We start from the raw sequence: 17,655 nt of genomic DNA, 5'->3' as shown, positions 1-17,655 counted from the left end.
TCTTCCTGTCGTGTGACTTCATTCACCAACTTGGAAGCTCATCAAATCTCATTGTTCAAGGCCTTTTCTGTGTGTGCCCTCTGTCTCCCCACTCTTGGAAGTATGCAGGAAGGCTAAAAGTTTCAGCCTTCAAATCATTTGGCTTTGTTAGAGAACAGCCCCAACCCCAGGCTCTATCTAAGGGCCTTCCCTGAAATAGCATTACTCTAAACTCAGGTGTGTGAAAGAGGCTAACTACAGATGAGAAGGGCACCACTATTTCTCAGGAAACTCCCCAGATTTTAGGCACTGTGTGCCTGAAACCAAGAGAAAAACCCAAATGTTACCCACATCACTCTATTTTGTGACTCTGCCATTAGAGACTCTCCCAGAGAGAATTCCCCAGGGGGGAAAAATCACTCCGACACTGAACCACAAATCTGCCTGGCTCTATGCCACCCCAGCCGTCTCCCTGGCTTTCAGAGTTCCCTTTCATCCTAATGGGGGCAAATCAGTGGTCCAAAAGGCCGTGCAAATTTTGAGAGTCCGAGCCTGACAAAGATGACTGCCCCTCACCCAGATCGGGAGTTCATCATTGTGAGATATAGAATATGGAAAAACTGGGCCAAATGTGATGGGACATGCCTGAACTCTATGCATTTCTGAGGCAGGAGAATTCTAAGACTGGCTGAGCTGGGCTATAGTACTTCTATGCTAGCCAGGGTTAATTGCAAATCCGTATCTCAAAAACTAAAAGGAAAACTGAGGTTTTGGTGGAATGGGTATTGATATATTTGTACCCACCACACTGTTTTTAAAGAGGCTCCCAAAATATCCAGTAAACGGGGATCTAGAATGGGGGTTTCAAAGGTCAGATTGATGGAGCTATCGCTATTACCTAATCTCTTATATTGACTTCAAAAGACAATGCCAGCTTGGGAGATGGCTCCTGGGTAAAGGGCTTTATGTGCAAGCACAAGGACGTGGGTGTGGATCCCGAGAGCCTGTCTAAAAACCCAGGCATACATCTGCGACCACAGTCCTGGCGTGGCAAAGACAGGAAGATCTTCAGGGCTCCATGGCCCGTTTAGCGAAATTAACAAGTTCCAGGCTCAAGGAGAGATCCTGTCTCAAAAACAATTGAAGAAGTCACCTAACAGCAACGTCTGGGGCACACACATGAACACACATGCACAGGAATCAAAGTGCTTATCTGTGCTGATGTTCCACATGAGCAAGGTGAAACCAAACCAACTGTTCACCTGCAGTGTGAGGGACTGGAGCGACAACGCGGGGTTTCCCCAATGGACTGGTTCCACCTGGCGTAATGACGGCGTTCTTTGTAAGGGAACGAGGAGCGACATGCAGTAACTTGACGGCCAGCAGCCAGCTGTGGGCACTATTGTCTGTCCCCGTGATGCCACCGTCTGAGGTCAGTGACTTTGAGAAGAACAAGCTATTGTTCTTCTGGCTGTAGCCATCTGTGCCATTTCACTCAGCAGACACTTATCTAGTCCGTGGAATAGAGTATGACCTGATTTTAGTGCTGAGGAAAACCAACCAAGCCAACAAATAAAAAACTCAACTATGCTTTACCAAGCTAAATGTTCGCGCTTTGACTGTGACCTAGATGCTGTGGTGGAATGATGAATGGCTATAGAAAGTGATGGAGGAAATGCGAGAGGAGGAGAGAGTGCAGCAAGGCAGGAGGTGTAGACTAGGCCATGAGCAGAGCATGGGTCTCCTGCAAGTTGCGTCAGCCCCTGAGTCTGTGTTTTTTGTCCCAACTCCTCCTACTTATGCTTTTACTACTTCCCAGAAGCCTCTGCTCCTCAGAGGCTGGTGAGTTTCTATAAGCTTCTCCTTTGGTCATAGTCTAGGCCTCTATCTTTGATGTATTGCAGAGGTGGCTTTTGGAGCAATTGGACTGGCAGGTCTCATTTCCAAAGACTGCCATATTTTATCATAATAACTGCTGTTAACTGTTACAGTGTTCAGTAATAACTTCCAATCTCATTTGCTTAATACAATAAAAGATCCAGCAGGGCCTGAGCATTCTGGGCTCATCCAGGGCTTCTGAGACCCAGGCTAGGCAAGCTACCATAGTCCTGGCCCCTGTGGGAACAAAGATCATGATCATATATTGATTTCATTGGATATTGAGCAACATTTTTTGAATTAAAAAAACAAAGAAACCATATTCCCTGTCCACATCACATCACATGACCACCTTTACGTTCAAGGGGACATGAAATTCCCTCTTGTCACTGAGGAGCAAGTGGGGACTCTCGGTAAGGTGACTTACCCAAACTGCAAGAGTCATTATTGCCACTTGGTGTTGGAAAACAAACAAGCAAACAAACAAAACACTCAGACTCTATAATGTCACTTTTCCAAAAGCTTGGAAAGTGAGTGGAGCAAAGCTCACAGGCAAATGTGTGTTCTCTTAGCACACACAGCTGAGCAAGGATCACAGGTGCATGTTCTCTTGGCACATGAATGGCGGAGCAAGGATTATGGGTGCATGCGTGTTCTCTGAGCACACACGTGTCTCCCTTGACTTGGACATCTCCTCTTCACAAACCCTTAGGCAGAGGATGGTGTTTATTAGCTTCAAGGGGACTTCAGATGCTGACAAGGAAAAAGTGTGACCTACCAGTTAAAGTTAATCTTGTGAAAATGTGTTTCTCTGCTCCCCTTGCAGCACTCTGCAGGAAGGAAGGAAGAAGTTGGGAGGGGCAGACAGGGAACTAGGCCAGCACCCTTTGGCCCGCCCACATTACAGATTATTGGGTGATGTGTGGTTTTTCTCCCCTCTGGCATTTTCCATCCACAAGACCAGGTCAGGAAACATTTATATCTTAATCCCCACACTTGTTCTCTCCTGTGTGTGTTCTCTGCTTGCTCCCATGCCCTTCCTTCATCTTTAAGGAAGGTCTCGTGACAGCCCAAGAATGGCAATGTAGCTAAGCACACCAAGGACACACCGAAACTCTGCAGAATCAGACTGCTCGGCAGGAAGGTCGAGAGCATGAGTCTGTTTTCACGTCTCTACTGGAGCAAAGTTGGCAGCAAGTTAGGCCTAACCCTCTTTTCAGAGGAGAATTCTGGGGCTCAGTAAAGTTCAGTGTCTGCTCAAAGTCACATGGTTAGAGCCCAGATTAACCCTGCTTTTACTGTCGTTCTCTCCCCCCCCAATAGCTTTGTTCTTGTCTGTTCCACTTGGCTGCCTTGCGACTATCCTTCAGTTCCTAGGAAAACTGCCAAGACACCTGCCAGAAATGCAGGGGTCTTTGCCTTGTCTAATGGCATCCACAAACCAGGAGGAGTTTTATTACTTGCAGCAAGTAAGAGCAGGGGGGTTATTTGTTCTAAACGTGGAAATTTATTGCAGAGCTTGTACAGGAAGGTACATGGGGTAAGGGCAAGCATCTTTCTGAGCATGCTCAGAGTCAGGACATGCGTCACTGAAATAGCAGAGGCAGAGGATGCTGGCTATGCCCTTAAGGTCCTAAGAACAGGAGTTCAGAAGGAAGAGATGGCAGACAAGAACTTTCTGGGCAGAGAATGTAGCATAAAGAGCAAAGTTTACACTAGGTGACCTGAAGGAATGAGTCAGAGCAACCCAGTGACCTTGGCTGCTTCCTCATGCAGGTGTGTTAATCTCTTAAAGGGACAGCAGCTTTCTCTCTGCCGGGGAAGATTTCTTTGCTGCTTGGCAGCTAACAGCTTTTGACGAGCAGAGATGAAGGGGACACATTATGAGGTGGCACCCATGTGGCTCAGCTGCTGGGCCCGGCTTTAAGGAGCAGTGTCTCAGGACAACCTCATGTTCGTGTGTGCGTGCATGCGTGTGTGTGTGTGTGTGTGTGTGTGTGTGTGTATGTGTGTCCAGTGGTGCTTTGATTTCACTCTCAAAGAAGGTAAACAACTTGACTAGGTGAAGCATCCTTTACACGAGGTTGAAAATGCCCAGGCTTAGCCAGATGGTGGTGGCATGCTCTTTTAATCCCAGCACTTGGGAGGCGGGGCAAACAGATCTCTGCTTTTGAGGTCAGCCTGGTCTACAGAACAGGACAGCCAGGGATGCACAGAGAAACAGAGAAACCCTGCCTTGAAAACACACACACACACACACACACACACACACACACACACACACACAAAGAAAGAAAAAAGAAAAGAAAAACCCAGGTTTAATGTGTGCGGTATTTGACACTTAAGGTTTCTTAGTAGCAGAGTGTCACTGAAATTGTCTATGATTTTAGGACTTAGGAAGCTACATGGAGATAACCATGAATTTGAGGCTAGCCTAGACTACATGCAGAATAAGAGAAAAAAAAAATCCTTACTTACCTCTAGGATTCCATGAGTTTAAATAGGAAAAGATGGACTTAGAGGGAAGCTGGCCTGAGGTTTTGGACTGGCACATGAGGCAAGGGGAATTCGGGGGCTCTTCAGGATCAGTCCACAACAGGAGCTCTGTGACTCTCCCTGGATCAGTAGGCATGGGAGCTCGGTCCATGACCAGGACATGAGCTCTGGGGAGCCTTGTCCTGCGTGATGTGCCATCGTGGTTCCATGGCAGTCTTCCACATTGTGGTGAATGACACGAGTGATTTCAAATGCAGCTTGAAATGCTTTTTGAAAAAAGAGAAGCCACATACTTCTCTGCCTATGTCATGTTTTTCCCAGATGGATCGACACTGAGCCGTGTAATTTCCCTCTTGCCTTTTCCGAGCCAGCGGTACATCTGAGAGCTGGAGGGGGGGCGCCAGACGATGTGTGAGCAGCCTCCCCTTCCTCCAGCAGGTGTACTGCCCCACTGGACTGATGGGGCCACTGCAGCTTCGGAGCCACGCTTTTCCGTGATAGATGGCCGGGGCTGATGCTGACACAGGGACCTGTCTCTGTCTCACCAAACTCTCCTTATAAACAATAGCTTCCCAGCTTCATGGACAGAGCTGCAGACAGGAAACATTAAAGAGTGGAAAAGAGCAGAGGGACCTGGGGAAAAAGTCTGTCAGCGGCCTGCATGGGGACTGTGCGACACCCATGTAAAAGCCAGGTGTGGCGACCCACATTTTTAACCTCAGCCTAACTGTGAGCCCCTGGCCCCAGTGAGAGGCTGTCTCAAAAACCAAGGTAGGAAGGTGGGCTGAAGAGATGGTTCCTTCCCCAGCGCTCTGGAGGCTCTTCCAGAGGACTCGGCTTGACCCCCAGCATTCACATGGTGCCTCGCATCTGTCTGCAACTCCAGCCCCAGAGGACCTAACACTCTCTTCTGGCTTCTGTGGGTGCCAGGCACACATGTGGCACACAGACATATATGCAGGCAAAACACATAGACACGTGAATAAAATAAAAAAATTTAAAAACCAAGGTGGATGGCTCCTGAAGAACAGCCCCCAGGTTAACCCCAGTCTGTGTGCAGGTACACACAAGTCCAAGCATACATAGTAAACATAAACCACACCTGTACACACAAAGTTCCTACGGGGGTAGCTGAGTCTACTGAGGTGTCACCACTGGCCCTCACTGGCAAGGTGAAGTAATCACCTCAGACTGCCCTCGCCTTCCTGGTGTGCTGGCCTTGGTCTTTACCTAGGCTGCACCTGACCAGTGCTCACTGGCTTTGCGGTGTCTCAAAGGCTTCACTGAAGGTCACCTTCAACAAGAAAGACGGTTTGCTCGGGGGGAAAGCTGCCAGTGAGGCCAAAGGGAAAGTCATGTACAGCAGTGCAAGCTGGTCAGCTTCAGACACGGCAAGGGTCCCCTGATGGAGCTCTCACCCACTGGCCACCTCGGGGGTTTGCAGTCCTGGCCTCGGGAGAAGCGAGAGGCGCTGTGCCACTGTGCGCAATGTGTGAGGGACAAGGCCTTACTAGGGGAGTCTCCCAGGAAGCAGGGGAAGGCAAACAACATTCCTTTATAATGATAGATTGCTTTTATTTTGCCTTGAGTATTTTCATTACAAGAGAATTGTGGAATTATTTTTTTGTTTTACTTTTAATATATATTTTTAAAAAAACCAACAGAGGGGCCACCCTCCCTGGGATTCCTTTGATTTGTTGGAGAATGGCCTAGCTTTCAGAAATGGTCATAAGCATCTCTTATGGGCTTGCACAGAACAACTTTCTCCATTCTTTAAAACTACATATTCTTCTCTCTGTTGACTGCAGCTACCACCTCAAGCTGTGCCCCCTTCTTCACTGGGGCGCTCCCTAATTCATCATCCCGGACAGCAGGGACATCCTGTCCCAGCCTGCAGCTTCCCTTGGTTCTGATGCACCGAGGCCCTGGCCTCTGTGGTTCACCCGGTAGTGATCATTCACCTGGCAGGTGCCTCCCGGTCATCCCAGCTAACCCCTTGCCGCACATCCCCCACTTTTCTCTCTTGCGCTCTGAGCCCTGGGTGCAGCAGGCCGCCTCTGCCTCCCTCTGGCCCTTTATAAGTGGCTTCCTTTCTAGAGCAGACCTTTCTCGTCTGCCCCCTTTACTTGGGTCACCTGGCTCATGCTTCCTTCCTGTTTCCTCCCAGCACTGCCACTCTTAGTGAGAAGCAACTTCAGATGAAAGGCTGCCTCCTGGCTGAAATCGGGAAAAAGAGGAATAATCAGAATGCTTGGAATTCCAAAAGTTGTGCTGTGCCAGGTAAAGCCACTTTGCTATCTCTGCTGACAGGATGTGGGCAAGAGGGGAAGAGAGAAAGCTGGAAATAGAAAGGGCAGAGCAAGATAACCGGAGGTGTGCTTGAAGCCTCAGACACAGTTCCCTGACAGTCCATCTGAGTACCTTGACCCCTGCGACCTCAGAGACTGTGGCCGCAGACAAATTAGTCTCTGGCCTAGTCTGTCTCGGAGCAGTGTTTCGGGTCCACACGCAGCCATAGACAAGGACACAGACTCAGTGTGTAGGTCACTATTGCAGGCCCCTGGAGGAGGAGGGAGAAGAGTGAGCTAAGGAGGCAAGCAAGAAGGAAAAGTTATCCCGAAATACTTAGCTCCAGTTTATGGATAGTTCATTTTTAATTGCACCTTTATAGTTTATGGTAGGGAGCAGACGCTACCACAGTGTCTGCGGCAGGCAGAGGACAGCTTCTGAGTCACTTCTCACCTGCTACCCCGTGGGCACTGGGGGTCAAACCCGGGTCACCACACTCCATGGCAAGCTCCTTTCCCTGCAGAACCGTCCCGTTGCCCCACAAGGAACAGTTTAAAACAATGCATTTATTAGCACTGGAAGAGACTTTATTGTTCCCGACAAGATACCGGACCAAGCAACTTTGGCTCAGTATGCCAAAGTCTTGTCTTCTCTCTCCTTTATGTCTAGTCCAGAGCCATAGCTAATGGAATGTGCCACCCACATGCAGTCATCCAGGTTGGGTTTTCCTACCTTAATTAAGCCCCTCAAGAGACGCACTAAAGGTGTGTCTCTAGGCAATTCTAGGTTCTGTCAAGTTGACAAGACCAACCTTCAAACCATGTCTTCTTGTTATTCATCTCCTGAGTGCAAGCCTGTCTTGACTTCACAGTGTCTAAAAGTTTCCAAGCAAGAAAAAGAAAAGAACTATACAAGAACCATGATGGATCCTCATGACTCAACAGAAGGTTGGAATGAGGGACTTGGATGCATGTCTGGTTTCCTTCCGCCTTCAAGTGCAAGCAGCTAGCACCGTGCTTTCCTTCTCTGCTGGGGCACAACCCTGCAGTACCGCTGGTGTGTTCAGAGCTTGAGGTCTGGCTTCAGGAACATTGTATTGGTAAAACAATTCACAGCCAAATGACTGGCTATGCTGCCTCTGCCTCCCCTGTGGCCATCTCAGGGCTGCTTAGTGCGGGAAGAGCCAGAATCCCATGCCGCTCTCCTTCTGCATGGACATGCCCCACTCTGACTCCTGCTCCGCTGGCTCTGGGACCTAGCAGTGCGCCCTTCACATTTTTAGGAGCTGCCACCACACTCCATCACTGAACCTCCAGCAGGGAGGTGCATAATTGAACGAAGTGCCATGTAGCTCTCCAAGGAGGGCAGGCTCAAAGAGAGGACGTCTCCCACGGCTGACTACACCGTCTTCCATCCCATCTGGAGCGAGATGAATGCTTAATTATGCTAGAGAGACGGCTATGTACAGACGCTCTCCTCCGTGGTCAGGGCTGACACATCACAGAAGGGTTATATATACTTTTCTACCATTTTAGGGGCCACCCACCTCTGGGACCAGCACACCAATGGGGAGTAGCCACAAGGAAGAGGCTTCAACTCAGGATTGAAAGGAGCCTTCTGTCAGAGAGCCTCAACCAAGAGCAACACTGTTTGAGAACATAAAAAGTCATATATCTGCAGTTCTGTGAGGGCGGTATGACCCGCCACCCAAGAGGTTATATCTAGATGGCGTTGACACTCAGGCTAAGTGACTATAGTCAGCTCACAGGCCCTTCTTTACCCAGGCTTTGGATAAGGGTAAGTAGCTTATTTTATACATGAGGACAAAATCCTCCCCATCTGACTCATACACACATACATACACACATTCTTAGATACATACATATGTACACGAGTTAATAGCAGGATGCATAACAGGACTGACAGTAAACACTAGATGGGAAAATGGGAGGTATCCCACTTCAGCATAAATGTTTAAAGTGCTCTTATAGAAATAATTCAGCTTATAATGACTGTCGCTTGTTTTACAGATCTATGTGTGTGTGTCTGGGTGAGTGACTGCAGTGTAGGGCAGAGCCCACAGAGGCCAGGAGAGGGCATCAGAGCCCCAGACGCTCAGGTTACAGGTGGTTGTGAGCTGCCCAGGGTGGGTGCTGGGAACAGAGCTCTGGCCTGCGGAAGAGCAACAAGCACTTTTGTCTGCTGAACCATCCATCTCTCCAACCCTTTGACTAGTTTTGGTTGAACACAGAGAACATTCTGTGACACAAGCAAGATGTGTTTAGAGTTGTCTCTGTCAGTGACTGCCCCTGCTTCCCTTACTAGGGACCCCACATGGAGACTGAGCTGCCTATGGGCTACATCTGGGGGGGTCTAGGTCCTCTCCATGCATGGTCCTTGGTTGCTGCATCAGTTTCTGAAGGCCCCCTGGCCCAGATTTTTTGGCTCTGTTGGTCTCCTAGGCTAGGGTCAGATAGTAGGGGAGTAGAACCTCCCCTATCAGTGGACTAGGGGAGGGGACTAGGGGGAGAAGATGGAGGGAGGGTGGAACTGGGCTACAGCCGGGATACAAAGTGAATAAATTGGACTAATAGTAACAATAGATGAAAGAAAAGAAAACTGTGTTAAACACTGAACACTTTGTAAGCGGGTGAGGTGAGTCTGCTCACTCACAGCGCACTCTGGTTGTGTAACACATTAACATTGGAGAGGGAGGGGGAGGGGAAAGGACGGGAAGGCAAAGGGGAGGGATAGACCGGTATTACTTATTCTCTTTATTATCTTTGCAGCTTTAAGCCCAGCATTTCTTCAAAAGTAGAACAATAAAGAAACTCGTGTCCTTTCTTCTTGTGCTCTGTTCCTACCACATTCTGTTTAATAAGTACCCACTGACCTTTAAGAATTCTTTATTTCTGGTGGTGCTGGGGTTGACCAGGGCCTCGTGCCTGACAGGCAGGCATTTCGCCCTCCACCACACCCCCAGCCAAGCTTATGCTCTTTGCTTTGAGATAGGATCCCCCTAAATTTCCCAGGTTGGATTTGAACTTTCAAAATCCCCTTACCTTAGCCTCCGAGTACCTGGGATTATGAACCGTACTACTCTGTTTGAAACATAGTTTCATGGCTGGCCACATGTGGAGGTAGGGATGAATTTGGCCCCATCCTCTTGCCTTCTGCATCAAAGAGTTGGGACTGCAGGTGTGGGCCACCGCCTGGCCACCGCCTGGCCACCGCCTGGCCACAGTCTTTAAATGGATGAAATGAGGTAGAGTTTGTGAGATCTAGTCAATTCTCTGTATCTGAACCTGAGACACCTAGGTTCTTCTAGCCACGCACACTCACACCAGATGCCTGTCCTCAAAATTTGTTTGTCTGAACCCGATGAACTCAGTCAGCCCCGGCTGTATCCAGGTGCCAGGCACTGGAACTTGGTTCTCCCCTTTGGCCTCATCTCTTGTGTTTCCCAGCTTTCCTTGTTATTTTTTTGAATGGCGGGTGTCTTTCCGCGCCCACCCCTGATGTGGCCTGACTCTGGGGTGCGGTGCTTGCTCTCTGCCAGCACCCACGTGCACACACGTGCACCTTTGCAAACACCCAGGCGGGCAGGCTCTTGAAGCAGCCGTAAACAAACGGGCTCATTCACGTCAAGGGAGAGAGACTCCTGAGCTTGGGGGCCTCCCCAGTTGTTTGAGGTCACCCTGCCCTCTCTGGAAGCGGGGGCTGAGGTGGGGGAGGCATTTTCTCGCTCGTGCTTCCTTCTCTCAGCTCTAGACACCTGGGTTTAATTTAAACAATTTAGCATCGTGTCTGGACTCAAGAAACTGGGAGTGAGACCAGCACGATGGCTTCGCAGGCAAAGGTGCTTGAGGCCACGCCTGAGGACCTTAGATCAGGAGGGCATGCGGTGTCCAGGTTCGCCGGGAGGTTTTCTCTTAGGAATGCCCTTCAACCCTGGAGGCCGGAAAGGAAGGCTTCACTGTAAACCAGCCTCAACGCCAAAGTGGCTGCTCTTCAATACTCAAGGCTGTCCTTGCCGCTCTCAGTGATGCTGGCTGGGCTGAAGGAAGCCTTTGAAGGAAGCTGAAGGAGGCCCTAGTCTCCACTGCCTTCCCCTTTGCTCTCCTTTTGGGGACGCAGTTCCATGATCACCACTCTCCAGCCCTCTAGCCTGTCAGACAGTCCTCCCCTCTCCTGCGTCTCCTGGTGGATGTCCCTTCTCCAGGGGTCCCTCGGGATCACGGATTTAGAGGGCCCCCAATCCCCGGGTGGTGAGGTGGGCCGGGGCCAGCTCTCCCCTAGGCGGCCACCAGGGGGCGGCAGGGGCGGCTGGAGGTGACAGCGGGAGGCCGCGCGGGAGGGCAGGGCGCGCGGACCCCGCTCTCCGTCCGCAGACTCCGCGCCTGACCGAGCGCGCTGGGCACTCGCTGGCCGCCCGCGCACCGACGTAGCGGGGCGCCGCGGGAGCCCGTGCGGGGCGGCCGTCCGTCCATGCGGCAGCGCTCGGGAAGCACGCGGGGCTGAAGCCGCGGCCGCTCCGGACCAGTCCAGGTGAGCAGACGGCGCAGCCCGGCCCGCCACGGTCCGGAGCCGGCAGCCCGCGGGCTGGCGCGCCTGGCTAGGTCGGGCCCGCCGCAGCCTTCCTTCTCTTCCCTTTCTCCTTCCTCCTGTTTCCTCTTCCTTTCCTACTTCCCTTCTTCTTTTCCTCTTCTGTTTCCCCCTCTTCCCTTCCCCTCCCCTCTCGCTTCCCTTCCTCTTTCCCTTTTCATCTTTCCCCTTTACCTCTTCTTTTTCCTGCGCACCTTCCCCTCCCCTCCTCTTTCTTTTCCCTTCCCCTTTCCTGGAGGCCTGCTCTGCCCTTCCTCTCCAGCCCTGACTCCACTCCGGGCCCGGCCACCGGGGGCTGGGGGAAGCGGGAGCTGGCCCTCCTGAGGTGTGCTCAAACCAGGGTGGCACTCTGAGTCTCCGCGCTGCACTTGCGCCCCTGTGCCGGCGCTGCCCCTTTTGCCGTCCTGGGACGGTGGAGAGTCAGCATCTCCCGAGCCCCCGCCTGGGCCTCCAGCATTCTAGCTTCTGGAAAGCCTCTGCGGTGCCCGGGGCAGGATAGTCATCGCTAGCCCAGGTGGACCTGTTGCTCTTCTGTTCAAGTGCAGCTCGTGTACCTGCGTGTGGCCCTGACCGTGACTGCAGTTAGCTGTCCATCAGTTGAGGGTGGGAAAGACTTGGAACCGAAGTTACATTTTTCTTAGAAACACTTTTCGCTGTGTCGTGGGAAGAGGGTTTGGAGGAGCCCACTTTCCTGTGGAATTATGGGTCTAGGGAGATTTTAAGCAGCCCAGCAGCATTCCGTGCTGTTAAAAAGTGCACCCTTTGCCAGACAGTGTCTCGCCCTTTTGCAGGCAGAAGGTGAATTGAAGCCTAGGATCTGGGGAGCTGAAGCTCATTAGAATTTGGAGTAAGTGAACTAGCCCAGAACTCACAGAAAGTATCATCTCCAGGGTCCTTTGCATCCGAGACACCTGGACATCAGCTGAGATCTTGCCCTTCTTAGTGTCATCTTGCAAGTCTTTGAAGTCCTGACCTGGTAGAGATGGAAATGCTGCCGTTGCAGGACGGGAGAGAATCTTAACTGGTGTCTGTGCACAAAAGAGCAAACATTTTAAAAATGTGATTTAGGTGGTAGCCCTACTCAATTCCTATAGATTTTTGTTGGCACCATAGTTGAATTCCTTTGGAAAACACAGTCCTGCCCCGGAAATTAATGTGAGGAAGCAGATGAGAGTCCCGGGACTTTCCTCTAAGCCTCCACGGCTGGAGCAGGGAAGTCCCAGAGGTCCAGCCTGGAAAATGAGTTTGGGTGATGAGACTATGAAGAGCCACCACTGACCCAGTGATTGCATTCGAGTCATGGGGATGACTGTGCTGCGTGACCTCCACGCCCAGCCCAGGGTCGGGTACTGGTCTGGTCTCACTCTTACTCCTCCGTGCCACAAGGAAGTCGCTCTAGGCATGTGAAGAAGGAAAGCAGAAAACAGTTTTGGAGGAAGATCAGGGCTTGAAGTTTTTGGTTTTGCTTAGCAACCTTGTCTGTTACCTACTGAGTCTGGGCATGGCTCTTTCCTTCTCTACCCTTCACACTGCTCTCCTGGCATCATTTTTATCCCTATTGACTATTGGCACCCGTGTTCAGGTGCACCTCCTCCCCACGCCAGCATCCTTGTCCCATTCCCTACATGCATTGCCCATTTTTCACAAGGCCCTTTCCATATTCTTCTGTGATATCTCAAATTATTTTCCTGCCCCTACCTTAAACCATGTCCAAATCGCAGTAACAATCTTCCTTCCTGACCCGAAGCCATGAGTGGCTCTCTTCATTTTAATCCATCTTCTTTCATGCTGACAGATCATTATTCCTGAAATTCTGACTTCCCGACATCATTCCTCGTGAGAACTCGCAATGGCTCTCCAGTATTCACTTCCATTTAATTTTTCTCCAGCAAATACTTCTGAACATTTGTTGTGTGCCAGGGACCATTACTGTGTGCTCAGGCCTTATACTGAACAAGACAGCATCACTGCCCTCCAGGGCCTGCAAGGAGAGTAGCTGATAAATGACCACCCAGGGAGAAAGAAGGGAAGGGCAAGTAGGGTGAGGGGGGTTGAGGGTATCGGGCAAAACAATGCAGGGAGGGAGGGAAGGAGAGAAAGAAAGAGAAAGGGAGGGAGGAAGGGAGAGAGAATATCCATGTGCAGACACAGATGAGGGAGAAATTGACTATTAAGCACATATAGCTTGGGAGACCTCAGGCCCACGCTGCCTTTTGAACCAGGAATGAGACTTTAGTGAGAGTCCATACACGGTTATGAAGGCCATAGGATGTCAGTCTGAGTACCAGGGATGCGCCTGTGCTTGTCTGCCCCAGCACTGATGTTATAAACATGTATCACTATGCTTGTTTTTGTTTTTAAGCAGAGGCCTTAACTCTGACCTTAAGGAGTGAGTAGTGGAGAATTTTGATTTCAGGAGAGCCCCCACTTTTTTTTTTAAGGGCCTTTGAATGAAGTCTTTGAAACTTCATTCTCGCCCTACCTGAAAGTAGAGGCCAGGCTAGCCACAGCCACTCTCCTTCCCTAGAGTGGCGCTGTCAGACTCATTTAACAACACTTTCTGTCTGCCCACCTCCCAGCCCCATCTTCACATGTAACCATGGGATAAAGCCCCTTAGCAAAGTGTTGATACAGTGTTACTTCCCCTCTCTGCTGTCCACTCTAACGAATCAGTGCTTGACGGAAGTGGGTACTTACTAAACAAACAAACTTGCATATAGTTTTCTTCCAGTCAGGTGCAGAGTTTTGTCTGAAGGACTGTTAGGCCCCATACTGAAGCCCAGCCATTGAACACACAGCTGTACTATGGAGTCCTCCAGCAAACAGCTTGTCTTTCTCCACTTCCTGTCCAGGTTCCCCCTGGGTTCCCTGAAGAGCACAGCACTGGGTAGGCAGTGGTTATGGCCCCTGGTCTTGGGGAAAGCTGCCACTCTTAGTTCGTTCCTCTTTCTTTCCCTCATCTTTCAGCTAAGCAGAGGATGCTGTGGTCTGTCTCTGGAGCCTCCAGTATACTTGAGGTGGAGGCCAGGCAGTTCTCCTCTGCCCGGGTGTGGTCCATGGAGTCCTGAGCCAGGCTTGTGCCACTGTGTCTTGTGCCTGGAAGGGTGGCACTGGACAGCTCACAAGCACCTTCCCAGGCCCTTGGCAGGCTGCCCGAGGTCTGGCCAGCAGGGAAGTCAGAGGTAATGAGTGATTAATGGTGCCTCATCTAATCTCCTGCCAGGGGAAATGAAGGACCAGCCATGGGCTGGGGGCTGGTCTTGACCTGCTCCAGGTGGGCTTGGAATGTGCCCAGCTCAGGATGGGGATTAAGGCTTGAAAGACAGGAGGAAATGAGATGTTAACCCTTTAGGCCATGGCCCTCTGAGTCCCAGGGGGAAATGGCAGGGGAATTATCTGCAGGCATCTGATGAAAGCTGGGCATCTCCTTTGATTTGTAGCAGGGACACAGCCACGTGTCTGACTACCGTGGAGATGGACGTGGGCCTTGACTTTGTGATCATTCTCTTTGAGGTGAAATAATGAGAGAGATGATTAATTTCTGCTGCCCAGGCCTGCAGCCACTCCTGGGAGCTACCTCGTTGGAAAGTTGCTGATGGTATCAGCGAGTGGCGGATTTGCAGTTACTGAACACGATTTTTCTCCTGAAACAGTTTCTCCACAGCCTGTCATTTCCAGGAAGATAAACAAAGAAGGCATTTGCCCCTGGGATACAGACTGTATCCCACAATGGAGTCCTGTCTACTCCCACATCAGCAGCATGTGTGAGGAGAACAGAGCTGACAGCTCTCCAGGGCTCCCGAGTCCCAGCCTTGGTCCCGAGCTTCCAACAAGGCCCTCCACCGCTGGGCTGCCATCTTCCCCCCTGTAAAATGGGTGCTATGACAATAGCATAACGTATTAAAGTTCTCCCAGCAGTCCCAGGCACACACTGGGGCCACCTCAGTCTTAGCTATTATCTTATCCTTGCCTATCCCTGGACTCCCAGACCACAGGAGACAGAAGCCGCCTCCTCCAGGGGCTCCCAGGCACTCTCTTCTGTGAAGTGACTTAACTCTTTGATTGATGTGGCTTGTTTGACCCCTGACCCTGCGTGCTTTAAATTCTGGTTCCACCTCCACTGCTGGCCCCATGGCCTCCTGCTGCCCTTTTGATCAGACCTCCAGCCCCTTACCCCCTGACTCCATGCTAGCTGGATGGAATGCTGGTGGGCTGGAGAGTGATGTCAGCCTGAACCTGGTGGCTCAGGCCAGTTCTGCTTGCTCATTGCTAGCTTTGCTGTGACCCAGCAGCCCCAGGCCAAGTGGCTGAGGGTAGAAAAGAATGCAAATCAGGAGCTGTGGAGACCACCTGGCCAGGGTACAAACCCAAGCACCGCCCCCTATTCCGGCTTCCCTGGGTTGATGCTGATAAGTTACACTTCCCTAATGTTTGCTAGGAGGGCCGACCCCCCCCCCCCCTCAGTAGATGTGAGGTCTCCTGGAAGCTATGGAGAGCGAGGCTCCAGTTACAGGATGAGCCAGGAAGAGCCTTGAGGGACATTTTTTTTGTTCTTGTTTTGTTTCCTTCTTTTTCGGTGGTACCAGGGATTGAACCTAGGGCCTGACCAGGCATGCCAGGCAAGTGCTCTGCTACTGAGCTATATTCCCAGCCCTGTGGGGATAAGATCTGAAGTCTCATTACTGGTGTGTACTGACAGTGCAGCCTTTGGCTCCATGGAGAGTCTGGAACAGACTCTTTTTCACGCCTGCTTCCCTTAGGACGCCTTAGTCAGACGCAGGCCTTTACTCTGCTTCAAGTGGAAAAGCTCTCTGACAGCTGAGGGCCGGGAGCTGCTGTGCACAGAGCCCTGAATCAGGAGCTGGCTTTACCCATGTGAACTCAAGTCCTCCAAGGTCAGCCAGACATTATGCTGTGCCTTAGCTCTGACAGCGGAGACTCCTCTAGCTAGCGTACAGTGGGTGACATTTGAGTTTCACCTGGCTCCAAAACAGATATTCTGAGGACAGACAGACCGCTTAGTGAATGATAACTAAAAAGCAAAACTCTGTCTGTCTCTCATATATGCAGATATATGCCGGCTGCCTCTAATGATTTGTTTTTCCTGTGTATATGCTTATATATGTTTTCGGTATGTCTGCGTGCTACGTGTGTACACATGTTCGTGTGTGTGCACATGTGTGTAGGCCAGAGTCTGATGATAGGCGTCTTCCTCAAATGTCTTCCAGTGCCCTCGTCAGTTGCTTTGTTGAGCGCCACCACAAAAGCAGCTTAGGAAGGTTAGGGTTCACTCGGCTCGCACATCCTGGTGGGCCATGTTCATTCCACCGCTGAAGGCAGGAAGCTGCGGCAGGAGCTCAAGGCAGGAAGCTGGAGGCAGGGACCTGAGCAGAAGTCATGCTGCTTCCTGGGTAATTCAGCTGGCTTCCCTAGACCTCCCAAGACTACTCGCCCAGGATTGGCACTGTTTATTGTGGGCTGGGCCCTCACACAGCAAATATTGATTAATAAAATGCCCCACAGATTTGTCTATAGGCCAATGTGATGAAGGCATTGTCTCAATTGAAATTACTTCCTCCCAGATGACCCTTGTGTCAAGTTGATAAAAACAAACAAAAACCAAAACCAAAAAACCCCAACCCAACCCAACCCAAAACAACGCACAAAAGAACCTAGCCAGGACACAGGGGCTCCTCCTCATCCCGGGGGCTCACCGATTCGGCTGTACTGGCCGGCGGTCCCCAGGCACGCTCGGCATCTGCAGTCCCAGCACCGACACGCTGAGTGGGCAATCAGCCAGACCTTCTATGCATGTGCTGGGGACATGAGCTCAGCTGATCGAACTTGTTCAACAAGCACTTTTTTGACCGAGCCATCCCCCAGCCCCAGTTCAAGCTATTATAACTTAGCTGATGTACATTTGTCTTTTTAGTTAACATGGGCCTGTGCAAATATTTCCCATTTTTAAACAATTATAAGGAGGCTAGTTTGTTTTTATTTCCGTGTGTGTGCGTGTGTGTGCAGTGTCAGGGCCCCTGGAGATAGAGTTACAGTTGTGAACCGCTGATGTGTGTATTGGAAACTGAACTCCGGTTCTCTGAAAAGAGCAGCACGTGCTTTTAACTGCCGAGCCCCCTCTCCAGGTCCCCTTTTAAACATTCTTGGTTCCCATTCCTTAGGCTAATGATGGTCTCCATAGCCCTTCCCTCTGCTGTGTTGGGAGCTAGAGTGTTTTCTGTTCTTCCCTAATCTCAACAATCATGTAGCAGTAAAGGCACCCAATCTGCTGTTCTTTATTGTTTATACCTCTTGTTCTGCTCTGGAATCAGACCCAGGCCATATGGTCAGTGGGTGGTCATCCTGACCCCTGGCACTCAAGAACCCCACAGAGAGCGAGCTGGAGGCCTG

The 17,655-nt window shown here is 50.8% G+C and overlaps 1 protein-coding gene across 2 annotated transcripts in view; it reads left to right on the top strand.

Annotated features, from left to right (window-relative positions):
* Positions 1 to 10,994: 10,994 nt before the first annotated feature.
* Thsd4 (thrombospondin type 1 domain containing 4) overlaps positions 10,995 to 17,655 on the top strand; it is a 517,345-nt gene continuing 510,684 nt past the window's right edge. For both annotated transcript variants that reach the window (XM_055621782.1, XM_055621780.1), the window contains exon 1: positions 10,995 to 11,190. The gene's annotated coding sequence lies outside the window, so the exon portion shown is untranslated. The remainder of the gene's footprint in view (positions 11,191 to 17,655) is intronic.

This window comes from Psammomys obesus, unplaced genomic scaffold (assembly GCF_907164565.1).
Source record: "Psammomys obesus unplaced genomic scaffold, mPsaObe1.curated_primary_1811, whole genome shotgun sequence".
In the NCBI taxonomy this organism is placed as follows: Eukaryota; Metazoa; Chordata; class Mammalia; order Rodentia; family Muridae; genus Psammomys; species Psammomys obesus.
This window is presented reverse-complemented; position numbering and strand designations above follow the sequence as displayed.